The sequence below is a fragment of the Nerophis lumbriciformis genome, linkage group LG22 (genome assembly GCF_033978685.3).
Source record: "Nerophis lumbriciformis linkage group LG22, RoL_Nlum_v2.1, whole genome shotgun sequence".
Lineage (NCBI taxonomy): Eukaryota > Metazoa > Chordata > Actinopteri > Syngnathiformes > Syngnathidae > Nerophis > Nerophis lumbriciformis.
Genome location: NC_084569.2, coordinates 20,496,580 through 20,511,661, shown reverse-complemented (window position 1 = coordinate 20,511,661; position 15,082 = coordinate 20,496,580). Strand labels below are relative to the sequence as shown.

The following is a 15,082-nucleotide window of genomic DNA, read 5'->3' as shown; positions in this document are numbered from 1 at the left end:
ATCCCTAAATTCCTTGCAATAGCCACTTGAGAAATGTTGTTCTTAAACTGTTCGACAATTTGCTCACACATTTGTTGACAAAGTGGTGACCCTCGCCCCATCCTTGTTTGTGAATGACTGAGCATTTCATGGAAGCTGCTTTTATACCCAATCACGGCACCCACCTGTTCCCAATTAGCCTGTTTACCTGTGGGATGTTCCAAATTAGTGTTTGACGAGCATTCCTCAACTTTTTCAGTATTTTTTGCCACTTGTGCCAGCTTTTTTGAAACATGTGCAGGCATTAAATTCCAAATGAGCTCATATTTGCAAAAGTTACAATGTTTTCCGGTTCGAATGTTAAATATCTTGTCTTTGTAGTCTATTCAATTGAATATAGGTTGAAAAGGATAAGCAAATCATTGTATTCTGTTTTTGTTTAACATTTACATGCCAACTTCACTGGTTTTGGGGTTTGTAGTTCCACTATACAACACAAACTATTGATACTCTATAAGAAGCCAACAGGTAATAATTGCAACATGTTCTAGGATATGTTGATTTTTTTTTCTTTTACAAGTCTTTGGTTCCCGCCTTTTACTGAGTCCAGCCCATGTTCCCTAATTTGTTCCTTTTCAAATCAAATCCCATATGGGCAATGATGCTGAGGCTGTTGATGCCTGGGGAAATGTCACTTTGCTTGGAGACAAAGTAAACACCCACAATTTAAAATATGAATCATCTTTACAGAGCCCATATGATGATAATTTATTAATCAATGTATTATTGAGTCAAAACCAGAAGTCCCATTATGTATGAACAAACCCCATTTCCATATGCGTTGGGAAATTGTGTTGGATGTAAATATAAACGGAATACAATGATTTGCAAATCCTTTTCAACCCAAATTCAATTTAATGCACTACAAAGACAAGATATTTGATGTTCAAACTCATAAACTTTATTTTTTTTTTGCAAATAATAATTAACTTAGAATTTCATGGCTGCACCACGGGCCAAAGTAGTTGGGAAAGGGCATGTTCACCACTGTGTTACATGGCCTTTCCTTTTAACAACACTCAGTAAACGTTTGGGAACTGAGGAGACACATTTTTTAAGCTTCTCAGGTGGAATTTTTCCCATTCTTGCTTGATGTACAGCTTAAGTCGTTCAACAGTCTGGGGGTCTCCGTTGTGGTATTTTAGGCTTCATAATGCACCACACATTTTCAATGGGAGACAGGTCTGGACTACAGGCAGGCCAGTCTAGTACCCGCACTCTTTTACTATGAAGCCACGTTGATGTAAAACGGGGCTTGGCATTGTCTTGCTCTTGATGTAGCTCCAAAACCTGTATGTACCTTTCAGCATTAATGGCGCCTTCACAGATGTGTAAGTTACCCATGTCTTGGGCACTAACACACCCCCATACCATCACAGATGCTGGCTTTTCAACTTTGCGCCTAGAACAGCCCGGATGGTTTTTTTCCTCTTTGGTCCGGAGGACACGACGACCACAGTTTCCAAAAAGAATTTGAAATGTGGACTCGTCAGACCACAGAACACTTTTCCACTTTGTATCAGTCCATCTTAGATGAGATCAGGCCTATCGAAGCCGACGGCGTTTCTGGGTGTTGTTGATAAACGGTTTTCGCCTTGCATAGGAGAGTTTTAACTTGCACTTACAGATGTAGCGACCAACTGTAGTTACTGACAGTGGGTTTCTGAAGTGTTCCTGAGCCCATGTGGTGATATCCTTTACACACTGATGTCGCTTGTTGATACAGTACAGCCTGGGGGATCGAAGGTCACGGGCTCAGCTGCTTACGTGCAGTGATTTCTCCAGATTCTCTGAACCCTTTGATGATATTACGGACCGTAGATGGTGAAATCCCTGAATTCCTTGCAATAGCTGGTTGAGAAAGGTTTTTCTTAAACTGTTCAACAATTTACTCACGCATTTGTTGACAAAGTGGTGACCCTCGCCCCATCCTTGTTTGTGAATGACTGAGCATTTCATGGAATCTACTTTTATACCCAATCATGGCACCCACCTGTTCCCAATTTGCCTGTTCACCTGTGGGATGTTCCCAATAAGTGTTTGATGAGCATTCCCCAACTTTATCAGTATTTTTTGCCACCTTTCCCAACTTCTTTGTCACGTGTTGCTGGCATCAAATTCTAAAGCTCATGATTATTTGCAAAAAAAATGTTTATCAGTTTGAACATCAAATATGTTGTCTTTGTAGCGTATTTATTAACTGAATATGGGTTGAAAATGATTTGCAAATCATTGTATTCCGTTTGTATTTACATCCAACACAATTTCCCAACTCATGGAAATGGGATTTGTAATTGTCATGAGGCTTAATTGAACCTCAATCCTCAGGTTCATCCAGAAAATTACATATTGAGCTTGTTTGCAGGGATTTACACCTATATTTATAGATAAGACATTCCTGCTTTGAAGAACAACTTTGTGACTGATTGTAAAGAGAAAAATTCACATTTTCAGTTCACTTTAGCTTGACGTGACATTTCAACACGCACATAGTGTACGGTTTGATTGAATATGCGGCAAACAACGCTAAAAATAAATTTCCCCATCCGGACTGATGGCGGCACGGCTCTGGCAAACACGTCGATGGAAAACATATGGACGCTCTCCAATTTCAACACCTGTCACAGTCAATTTCCGAGGGGATGTTATTGGAATTCAGGAAGGAGAATGTCATCATTGCCGCTAATGAAGCAGAAGGGAAACGCTGAGTTGATGTGAACGCCAACGACATTCAACACCATTGGTATTACTCCTAATTGGCAATGCAAGTCGTAAAGTATGTGTGACGATCAATAACAGCCAGGACTGAGGTGTTAGGGGTCAAAATTAAATCACAATACTAGACACCCACTACTACTATTATGACAGTACTTAGTGTCATTGTATGCGTCTGTTCTTAATTACTTGTGGTTATAGCTATACGGCAGATATTTAATTACATAAAATGTAGCATTCAGTCGTTGCATTATACTACTCACTCTAATCCGAAATTAGTCATGGATTTATTTTAATTGAGTTTTTTCTTGCCCTGATGTGGGATCTGAGCCGAGGATGTCGTTGTGGCTTGTGCAGCCCTTTGAGACACTCGTGATTTAGGGCTACATAAGTAAACTTTCTTTCTTTCTTTCTTTCTTTCTTTCTTTATTTATTTTCTTTCGAACATGAACACACTTACAGCCAATGTTCCCTCTAATTTTTCATGTGTGTGAGCAAACACAAAAACTCCCTGAGCATTCAGTGGAGCCCATGTGAGCAACATCAGACGTGCACACTGTGGCTACACCAGCAGCACACCTGTCCCAAACCTGACTAAATAACAAGTTAAATCTCCATCCATCCATCCATTTTCTACCACTTGTCCCTTTCGGGGTCGCTGGAGCCTATCTCAGCTGCATTCGGGCGGAAGGCAGGGTACACCCTGGACAAGTCCCCACCTCATCGCAGGGCCAACACAGATAGACAGACAACATTCTCTTATTATTATAATCAAATGACAGCAGTCATTTCCATGAGGTTATTTTCTAATGTAAGTGTTTAGGCCCACTTACAATGACAATAACAAAAAAATATTGTTTTTCATGAACTGTGTACTTGTATTGTTTGTCTGGGTGGAGGTCCTGCTTTGGAAATAATGTGTACCCCTTTCAGACATTGCATTTAGTTCCCATTAAAACATTCACATGTTGCACAATGAGATGTAAGCAGGGGATCATGTGTCCATTCCTGCAACTTCCTGTTTGTAAAAAATAAATTTTTATTAGTATTTATTTAATATACTTACAGCATTTCATGATTAATATTTATAAATGCAGATTCCTAATAAATGACACTGGAATAAGCACACATTTGATTGGTAAATTAAAGTGTAACGACCTGGAATTACACTTTATGTGTGGTGTTGGAGTTGTCCGACTTTTTGTGTGGCTGTAAACGCATCGCTGGCTAAGTGCCATATGTGCATGTGTTGGCGCAAGTGAGAAAGAGCGAGCGGCTGCTGTTGATATAACAAAGTTGGTTTTGGTCTGGTTTGTACTGCAGAAAATGACCAGTTTTGCTAGATATAATTTTTTTTTACTAATGTTTTGGTGATGTGTTTATGGCCGACAATAAAGAGTTTTGCTCAGTAAAGTGAACGATGGAATTCATGTCCTCAAAGCGTCTTGACAGACGTTACAATATTTGAACAATGATGACGAAAACTGTTTTCTCTGTCGTGTCCGTGTCGTGTCGAAAATTGTTATGCGCTTATTTTTTTATTTGATTTTGTGCGTGGCATAGATTTGCCGTGCTTAGAGGACGCTTGAGCAGTGTGCAATTGAACAGGCGCGCACCTTAGAGGGAACATTGCTTACAGCATAATACATCACACAATTTCATATCATTTCACTTTACATCATGTCCGAAAAGGAGTAGGAAGAAGCAAAGCTTATGTAATCCTACCCCTTTCCCACTTCAGAATGTTTACAAATATATACATTCATTTACTGACTTTTTTTTTTATAGTAAAATGACATCCGTGAATGAGTAATACAACAGTTTTGTAATATATAATTACGTCAGTCATGATACACATACTGAGATGAAGAATATCTTATTTTCAATAAGGTTGAAAGTATTTCTCATAATTCTTCTTCTTTGTACTTTGTACGCACTGTTAATTTGAACAACCTCTTAAACTGGATCATATTAGTACAATGTTTAACTTCTTTACTTAATCTATTCCATAATTTAATTCCACATACTGATATGCTAAAGGCTTTAGTGTTGTACGTGCACACAAATGTTTTAAATTAGATTTTCCTTTAAGGTTATATTTCTCCTCTTTAGGTGAGAAGAATTGTTGTACATTCTTTGGTCGCAGGTTATAGTTTCCTTTGTACATCATTTTAGCTGTTTGCAATTTTACCAAATCATCGAACTTTAATATTTTTGACTCAATAAATAAAGTGTTTGTATGTTCTCTATATTCAACATTATGTATCAGTCTAATTGATCTTTTTTGTAACACGGTTAACAAATGTAGCGCACATTTGTAGTTATGTCCCCATATTTCTGCACAATAACTCAGATATGGTAACACTAGCGAGCAGGAGAGAATATGAAGTTATTGTTGGCCCTTTGATTGATTGATTGATTGATTGATGTATTTAACAAAAGCAGTAGGAAGAAGCAAATCTTATTCAATCCTACCGGTCTCCATCTTTTAACGATTACTGATCATTTCTTCACTTCCTGTGTGATGTTTTTTTTTAATAGATAAACAAAACGAGAGCTAAAAACACCGTATTTTTCGGGGTATAAGTCTCTCCGGAGGATAAGTCGCACCGGCCGAAAATGCATAATAAAGAAGGAAAAAAACATATACAAGTCGCACTGGAGTATAAGTCGCATTTTTTGGGGAAATGTATTTGATAAAACCCAACACCAAGAATAGACATTTGAAAGGCAATTTAAAATAAATAAAGAATAGTGAACAACAGGCTGAATAAGTGTACGTTATATGACGCATAAATAACCAACTGAGAACGTGCCTGGTATGTTAGCGTAACATATTATGGTAAGAGTCATTCAAACAACTATAACATATAGAACATGCTATACGTTTACCAAACAATCTGTCACTCCTAATCGCTAAATCCCATGAAATATTATATGTCAATCAATCAATCAATCAATCTTTATTTATATAGCCCTAAATCACAAGTGTCTCAAAGGGCTGCACAAGCCACAACGACATCCTCGGTACAAAGCCCACATACGGGCAAGGAAAAACTCACCCCAGTGGGACGTCGATGTGAATGACTATGAGAAACCTTGGAGAGGACCGCATATGTGGGTAACCCCCCCCCCCCCCCCCCCCCCCTCTAGGGGAGACCGAAAGCAATGGATGTCGAGTGGGTCTGACATAATATTGTGAGAGTCCAGTCCATAGTGGATCCAACATAATAGTAAGAGTCCAGTCCATAGTGGGGCCAGCAGGACACCATCCCGAGCGGAGACGGGTCAGCAGCGTAGAGATGTTCCCAGCCGATGCACAGGCGAGCGGTCCACCCCGGGTCCCGACTCTGGACAGCCAGCACTTCATCCATGGCCACCGGACCTGTGCCCCCCCCCCCCCCCCCCCCCCCCCTCAAGGAAAAGGGGAGCAGAGGAGAAAAGAAAAGAAACGGCAGATCAACTGGTCTAACAGGGGGGCTATTTAAAGGCTAGAGTATACAAATGAGTTTTAAGATGGGACTTAAATGCTTCTACTGAGGTAGCATCTCTAATTGTTACCGGGAGGGCATTCCATAGTACTGGAGCCCGAATAGAAAACGCTCTATAGCCCGCAGACTTTTTTTTATGTCTAGTCTCTTACGTGAATGAGCTAAATAATATTATTTGATATTTTACGGTAATGTGTTAATAATTTCACACGTAAGTCGCTCCTGAGTATAAGTCGCACCCCCGGCCAAACTATGGAAAAAAACTGTGACTTATAGTCCAAAAGGTAGGGTAGATAGCTTTCTCTCAAAAAAAGGGTGAAAACATTAAAATGCTCTCAACTCAAAACACTTGTATCTCAAATCAACATTGCCCATTGAAAATCCATCCATCCATCCATCCATTTACTACCGCTTGTCCCTTTTTTGGGGTCGCGGGGGTGCTGGAGCCTATCTCAGCTGCATTCGGGCGGAAGGCAGGGTACACCCTGGACAAGTCGCCACCTCATCGCAGGGCCAGCACAGATAGACAGACAACATTCACACTCACATTCACACACTAGGGCCAATTTAGTGTTGCCAATCATTTCAATCAATTTAATTAGTGCTCACAATTTAATTAGTGCTCACAATTTAATTAGTGCTCACCCCCTAAAACAGCACAATTTTAAAGCAGCACTAAGTAACTTTTCAACCTTCATAAAATATGTTCACAACTTTCCGGATGATAAATGGACACATAACTAGTTGAATGACACATCTGTCATGGCCTGAGGGGGTCTGTATCGCTTCTACTGACACTAAGTGATATTGAGGAGGGTGGTAGGAACCCTGTCACACAAAAAAACTACAAAAGTGCTGACTTACTTTACGGCATATGTCACTTTCCCCTTTTTCCATTTGTTAAAAAGATGGAAGTCGATGCAAACACCTAAGTGCTGCCAAAAAAACTAAAATAAGAAGTAGAAGAAAGAGAAGGTACAAAACAACCAAAGAAATTAAAAGTTTTGTCTGAGGAGACAAAAAAAGAAAAAGGGAGGCTACCCGAATAAAAGGACAATTAAGGATAGATACTTTCACTTGTTGGCGTAAGCTCAAAGACGAGTTGGGATTTTTCCAACCACTGCTGTCTTGGTTCTGTGAGTGACTTCCTATCTAAATCTAAATCTTAATGCTAATGTTAGCTATGGTAAATTTGAGTGGTAGCAATAAATACAAACCCCGTTTCCATATGAGTTGGGAAATTGTGTTAGATGTAAATATAAACGGAATACAATGATTTGCAAATCATTTTCAACCCATATTCAGTTGAATATGCTACAAAGACAACATATTTAATGTTCAAACTAATAAACTTTTTTTTTTTTTCAAATAATCATTAACTTTAGAATTTGATGCCAGCAACACGTGACAAAGAAGTTGGGAAAGGTGGCAAAAAATACTGATAAAGTTGAGGAATGCTCATCAAAGACTTATTTGGAACATCCCACAGGTGAACAGGCAAATTGGGAACAGGTGGGCGCCATGATTGGGTATAAAAGTAGATTCCATGAAATGCTCAGTCATTCACAAACAAGGATGGGGCGAAGGTCACCACTTTGTCAACAAATGCGTGAGCAAAAGTTGAACAGTTTAAGAAAAACTTTCTCAACCAGCTATTTCAAGGAATTTAGGGATTTCACCATCTACGGTCCGTAATATCATCAAAGGGTTCAGAGAATCTGGAGAAATCACTGCACGTAAGCAACTAAGCCTGTGACCTTCGATCCCTTCAGGCTGTACTGCATCAACAAGCGACATCAGTGTGTAAAGGATATCACCACATGGGCTCAGGAACACTTCGGAAAACCACTGTCAGTAATTACAGTTGGTCGCTACATCTGTAAGTGCAAGTTAAAACTCTCCTCTGCAAGGCGAAAACCGTTTATCAACAACACCCAGAAACGCCGTCGGCTTCGCTGGGCCTGAGCTCATCTTAGATGGACTGATACAAAGTGGAAAAGTGTTCTGTGGTCTGACGAGTCCACATTTCAAATTATTTTTGGAAACTGTGGACGTCGTGTCCTCCGGACCAAAGAGGAAAAGAACCATCGATTGTTATAGGCGCAAAATTGAAAAGCCAGCATCTGTGATGGTATGGGGGTGTGTTAGTGCCCAAAACATGGGTAACTTACACATCTGTGAAGGCGCCATTAATGCTGAAAGGTACATACAGGTTTTGGAGCAACATATGTTGCCATCCAAGCAACGTTACCATGGACGCCCCTGCTTATTTCAGCAAGACAATGCCAAACCACGTGTTACGTCAACGTGGCTTCATAGTAAAAGAGTGCGGGTACTCGACTGGCCTGCCTGTAGTCCAGACCTGTCTCCCATTGAAAATGTGTGGTGCATTATGAAGCCTAAAATACCACAACGGAGACCCCCGGACTGTTGAACAACTTAAGCTGTACATCAAGCAAGAATGGGAAAGAATTCCACCTGAGAAGCTTAAAAAATCTGTCTCCTCAGTTCCCAAACGTTTACTGAGTGTTGTTAAAAGGAAAGGCCATGTAACACAGTGGTGAACATGCCCTTTCCCAACTACTTTGGCACGTGTTGCAGCCATGAAATTCTAAGTTAATTATTATTTGCAAAAAAAAAAAAAAGTTTATGAGTTTGAACATCAAATATCTTGTCTTTGAAGCATATTCAATTGAATATGGGTTGAAAAGGATTTGCAAATCATTGTATTCCATTTATATTTACATCTAACACAATTTCCCAACTCATATGGAAACGGGATTTGTAACCACCAGCTTGATAGTTGGCAGTTCCACACTGACACGACCAGAATGCCATCATCACACCTGTGCATGATTTATGCTGGTCAATCAGCATCTTGATATGCCACACCTGTGAGGTGGGATGGATTATCTTGGCAAAGAAGAAATGATTTAGACAGATTTGTGAACAATATTTGAGAGGGATAGGTCTTTTGTGTATATAGTAAAAGTTTTTAACTCGTAAAAGATGGGAGTAAAAACAAAAGTGATGCGTTAACAATTGTGTTCAGTATATATCACAACGATAGAATACCACTTTTCTCCTTCCTTCCTTGTGCAGAGAAACTCATCAACCTAAAACCTTTTTGCGAAACGTGAATAGAGAGCCTTGGTCACTTGAAGTTCACAATTTGTAGAACCAGTGGGTGCAGGGAGTGGAGGTGTACAGGAGAAACAGGAGGTAAGGTGGTCATCTCACTTTGTGTGTTGGAGTGTGCAAGATAACACACAAACTACTGAATTGGTTTTCCTTGTGGAGTGGTGTAACGTGATGAGCAAGAAGCTACTTGAAGTAAAACAAGATAAAAACAAAGTCATGATTGCAACTCTCCGTCGAGCCTCAGAATACAGATGGGTATGTCCCGTCTGTGCCACAATCTACAACACAACCATAAAATAGATTTACTATCTATGCCGTTCGTCACAGTGAGATGTTCCCACTACTTTGACAAACATGGTTTGTTCTTGTAAGCTCACTTCATTTACTAAACTAATGTTGAAGTTGTTATTTTGACAATATGCACTGTATTTGTTTGTGTGGACCAGTGATCATTTGTTTATGGGGGCCGCATTTCCAAAAAGCTAAGAAGTGGGGGGCCAGATTTCTCATTATTATTCTTATTTTGTATAATCCGGAGAACCACCGTCGTCTACATTAGACATTCGATTTTATGGTTTTTGGTTTAAAGTTTGAGTTTGTTTCAAACATGCATACAATTACAACATGATGCATCAGAATGTCCAGGTTCTCTTTTCAACATAATAATAATAATAATAATAACTGGGATTTATATAGCGCTTTTCTAAGTACCCAAAGTCGCTTTACATGTAGAACCCATCAATCATTCACACTTGGTGGTGGTAAGCTACTTTCATAGCCACAGCTGCCCTGGGGTAGACTGACGGAAGCGTGGCTGCAATTTGCGCCAACGGCCCCTCCGACCACCACCTATCATTCATCATTCAATTCACCGGTGTGAGTGGCACCGGGGGCAAAGGGTGAAGTGTCCCGCCCAAGGACACAACGGCAGCGATTTTTGGATGGTAAGAGGCGGGGAGCGAACCTGCAACCCTCAGGTTTCTGGCACGGTTGCTCTACCCACTACGCCATGCCGCCCCTAACATGTTCGAAAAGGTGGTGGAAGAAGCAGAGCTTATTTAATCCTAAACCTTTTCCAGTTTTGTTTACTTTCTGTTCTCAATTTGTTCACAATATACTCTACAAATAATACAATTCAAAATAGATAAATAATGAGGGAGACAAATAAGATTATCAATAAGTTCAATATGTTTTAATTGTACTTCTTCTTTGTACTTTGTAAACACTTTAAGTTTGACAGTTTCTTAAACTGGATCATATTAGTGTTTTGTCTGATTATGTTACTTAATCCATTCCATTATTTAATTCCAAATACTAATATATTAAAGGTTTAAAGTGTTGTACGTGCATATAAATGTTTAAAATTAATTTTTTCTTTAAGGTTATAATTCTCCTGTTTTGTTGAGAAGAATTGTTGTACGTTCTTGGGTCGCAGGTTATAGTTTACTTTGTGCATAATTTTGGCAGTTGTCCAAATTCCCTGTATCGTTGAATTTTCAATATTTTTTATTCAATAAATTAAGGGTTTGAATGTTCTCTATATCCAACATTATGTATTATTCTAACTGACCTCTTTTGTAACGCGGCTAGTGACTGAAGTGCACATTTGTATTTGTTTCCCCATATTTCTGCACAATAACTCAGATATGGTAACACTAGTGAGCAGTAGAGAACATGGAATGATTTTTTGTCTAATAGATATTTAGCTTTATTAATCTTTGATGTATTTCCTGCCATCTTATGTTGTACATATGAGATTTCTAGTTCATTGTATCATCTAATATTACACCCCAAAATTCAATTTCATTTACTCTTTCAATGTCTATCATATTTATTTGCATTTGGCTTTCTCTTGTACATGTTACCGAATACTATTATTTTACTTTTACTGAGATTCAAAGATAGTCTGTTTTTGTCAAACCATCCCTTTAATTTATTAATTTCTTCTGTTATTATTTGTAATAGCTTATGGGTGTTCTATATTGAACAAATCACAGTTGTATTGTTTGGGAATAATATTAACTTTAAGTATTTTTTAACTTTACAATTGTCATTTATATAAAGATTGAACAATTGTAGTCCAAGTATTGATCCCTGTGGTGCGCCACAGGATATATCAATCAATCAATGTTTATTTATATAGCCCTAAATCACAAGTGTCTCAAAGGGCTGCACAAGCCACAACGACATATGCGGTACAGAGCCCACATAAGGGCAAGGAAAAACTCACAACCCCAATGGGATGTCGATGTGAATGACTATGAGAAACCTTGGAGAGGACCGTATATGTGGGTGACCCACCCCCCCCTCTAGGGGAGACCAGATGCAATGGACGTCGAGTGGGTCTGACATAATATTGTGAAAGTCCAGTCCATAGTAGATCTAACATAATAGTGAGAGTCCAGTCCATAGTGGGGCCATCAGGAGACCATCCCGAGCGGAGACGGGTCAGCAGCGCAGAGATGTCCCCAACCGATGCACAGGCGAGCAGTCCACCCCCGGGTCCCGACTCTGATATTTAGCCCTCTAGACGTGTGTTCGCCTAACTTCACCGACTGCTTTCTGTTGGTTAGGTAGCTTTTTAGCCAGTTCAAGACCAACCCTTTAATGCCATACCAATCTCGTTTTTTTAATTAAGATAACATGATTAATTGTGTCAAATGTTTTAGTTAGATCTGCAGCTGCGCGCTGTTTACTATCTATTGCATTGGTAAACTCTTCCGTTATTTTGATTAGTGCCATCGGTGTTGAAATGTTGGCTCTATATCCATATTGATTCTCCACTACTGTTCTGTATTTGTTAATGAATTTGTCCAATCAGTTATCAGAGAGTTTTTCAAAAAAATCTGAAAATTGTGGAATAAAGGAGACAGGTCTGTAATTTGTAAACTGGTGTTTGTCTCCAGTCTTATAAATATATACAACTTTAACTATTTTTCATTTTGTTTGGGAATTTGCCTGTTTGAAATGATAGGTTTTATAGGCAGAAATGATACTGATATACAATAATGGTTCTGAAATTTAACCCTATTCCTTTTTTATTGTTTCCATATCATTTTTTTTTTTTTTACAATCAATTGATGTCTAGGATTTGCATTTACTCACAATATGAACTATTTCTGCTTGTGTCACGTCCGTAAGGAACTTTGAGTTAGGATTTCTATCGATGGTGTCATTAATGTTTTCAATTGACACTGGGTCTATAAACCTGTCATCCTGTTTTAGTGCAATATTTCCAAAGTGGTTGTTGAAGCTCTCTATTTCCTTCATATTATCATTGTTTATGTTTCTGTCTTAGACGTACTGTGGGTAACCCCTCTTAGTATTATTTTTATTAATGTTATTGAGGATGCCCCATGTTGCTCTCATGTTGTTTTTGTTCCTGTCTAATAATTGAATGTAATTTTATTTTCTATATGTTCGTAGTATGTTAGTTAGCGTGTTCTTATACTTGTTGTACTTGTTTTCTGCCTCTGTAGATCTTTGTGTTATAAATGTTCTGTATAATGTATTCTTATTATTACAAAACTGTTTCAATTCCTTTGTCATCCATGGTTGATTTGTTGTTATTTTTATTTTTTTTTCTGCTTTCTAATAAGTTGTTTCCATGGACAATGTTTGTCATTAAGGATCACCATTGAAACATTTACCATATGCTTCATCTATGTAATTTTCACTGTACATATTGTCCCAATTTGGCTTTGCTAGCTCACTTTCGAAAGCAATCATACTCTTCTTTCTGTAATTTCTATCATAGATTGTGAAAACTGGCAGATGATCACTGATGTCGGTTATGAGCAGACCACTTGTAGTGGATGGCGTAACTAGCATACTACAAACATGTAGAGGTGTGGCTCAGTTGGTAGAGCGGTCATGCCAGCAAAATGAGGGTTCCTGGTTCGATCACCAGCTTCCGCCATCCTAGTCACGTCTGTTGTGTCCTCGAACAAGACACTTCACCCTTGCTCCTGATGGGTCGTGGTCAGGGCCTTGCATGGCTAGCCTGACTCTTGCCTGATCCTTGTAGTTCGCTGAGCTCCACACAAGGATCTGGGACTTCTCAATAGGAGATGTATTCCAGAAGGCGGGGCCTTGTAAAAAAACTCATTGTATGTGATTGGATAAACCACTTGTCCGTTATCTTGAATGACGTGCTACCTTAACCACTCACATCGAAATCAACCCGCGACACTGGGTAATCCAAAACAGAACAGCCGACATATTGGATAACGACAGAGCGAAAATGTAGATAACTTTTACTGAAACAACGCAGCAATGTCAGTAGACGATCGATGTCGCAAAATAGTTGCAATAGCAGAATCAATGTCAGCACACGACTCATCGCTACGTGCCGCCGTTGTTGTTTGATTCAAACAGTCACTTCGGTGCTACGTCACATCCAATGAAATCCCGCCCGGCGATCCTGATTGGTTAATTTTTTTTTGCTATCTTGAAGGAGTTTGCAATGCCCTCAAGCCCAGATCCTTTGTGTGGAGCTCAGCGAACTACAAGAATCTGGCGAGAGTCAGGTTATTGCATGGCAGCTCTGCCATCAGTGTGTGAATGTGTATACTTGTGTGTAGACTTGTGTATAAAAGTATTACCCATTCAGCATTTATTATTATCAAAATCATTGGTAAAAATATTCAATCAATAAGTGTTGCACAGTGTTCTGTGATATTGCTTGGCATTGTGATGTACACCGATGTTATACATTGTATCAATTAAATCATCAATTAAATTTTGATTATTGAGGTTCAATAGGTCAGTGTTAAAGTCACCACATAAGAACAGTATTTTTCTTATCTTATCCCTTATTTTATAGTCCTCAAACATTTGAATTAGAGTGATTTGAAAATGATATAGCTGCCCTATTATGGGTGGGGAAATAATTGTAGACAATGACCGCAAATTCCATTTTCAAGTGATCTGAGCATAAATATATATGTCCCAATCCAAACAACCTCCCATTATTGGTGTACATTAACTATAACCGACAAATAAAGTCAACGTTGTATCCTTGGGCAAGACACTTCACTCTTGCTCCTGATGGGTGCTGGTTAGCGGCTTGCATGGCAGCTCCCGCCATCTGTGTGTGAATGTGTGTGTGAATGGGTGAATGTGGAAATACTGTCAAAGCGCTTTGAGTACCTTGAAGGTAGAAAAGCGCTATACAAGTATAACCCATTTATCATTTATTTAACACACGGTCACACATAACAACACACCATTTTGGATTTTCTAATAACAAGTTTCACGAGCATGACCAGAGTGATGGTGTAGTTTCTTCTATTCAGTGGGATGCATGTTTCCATGGTATTCATGTTGACTTCAATTTCCTTTGATTGCAGGAAATTGACCACTTGCTGCTCTGCTGAGGCAACATCCATTTCATTTAGTTCTTCTCCATTATCCACAGCTTCCGCGTAGGAGCTTGGTTTAATTCGGTGCCCTGTCACAATGATATATCATTCATTCGATTATTCTGATCTATTTCATCTACAATATTTCTCAGCATGATGCTATCTTGTTTCACTGCAACGATTTCCTCTTGGAGACCCTTCATCTCGTGACGCATTTCTGCTTTCTCTTTGAAGAGATTCACCACCATCTTCTTGAGATCTTTAGATTCCCTTTTTGTGTTGTTATGAGTTTGCAGACTTTGTTTATTTCACTGCACACTTCTCATATCGTCT

The 15,082-nt window shown here is 39.1% G+C and overlaps 1 protein-coding gene across 2 annotated transcripts in view; it reads left to right on the top strand.

Moving 5' to 3' along the window:
* elfn2b (extracellular leucine-rich repeat and fibronectin type III domain containing 2b) overlaps positions 1-15,082 on the top strand; it is a 267,994-nt gene that overhangs the window by 229,464 nt on the left and 23,448 nt on the right. The window contains exon 1 of one of the 2 annotated variants that reach the window (XM_061974088.1): positions 9,321-9,467. The exons of the other annotated variant lie outside the window; for it this stretch is intronic. The gene's annotated coding sequence lies outside the window, so the exon portion shown is untranslated. Of the gene's footprint in view, positions 1-9,320; positions 9,468-15,082 lie in introns of those variants that run through there. 2 annotated transcript variants of the gene reach the window in all.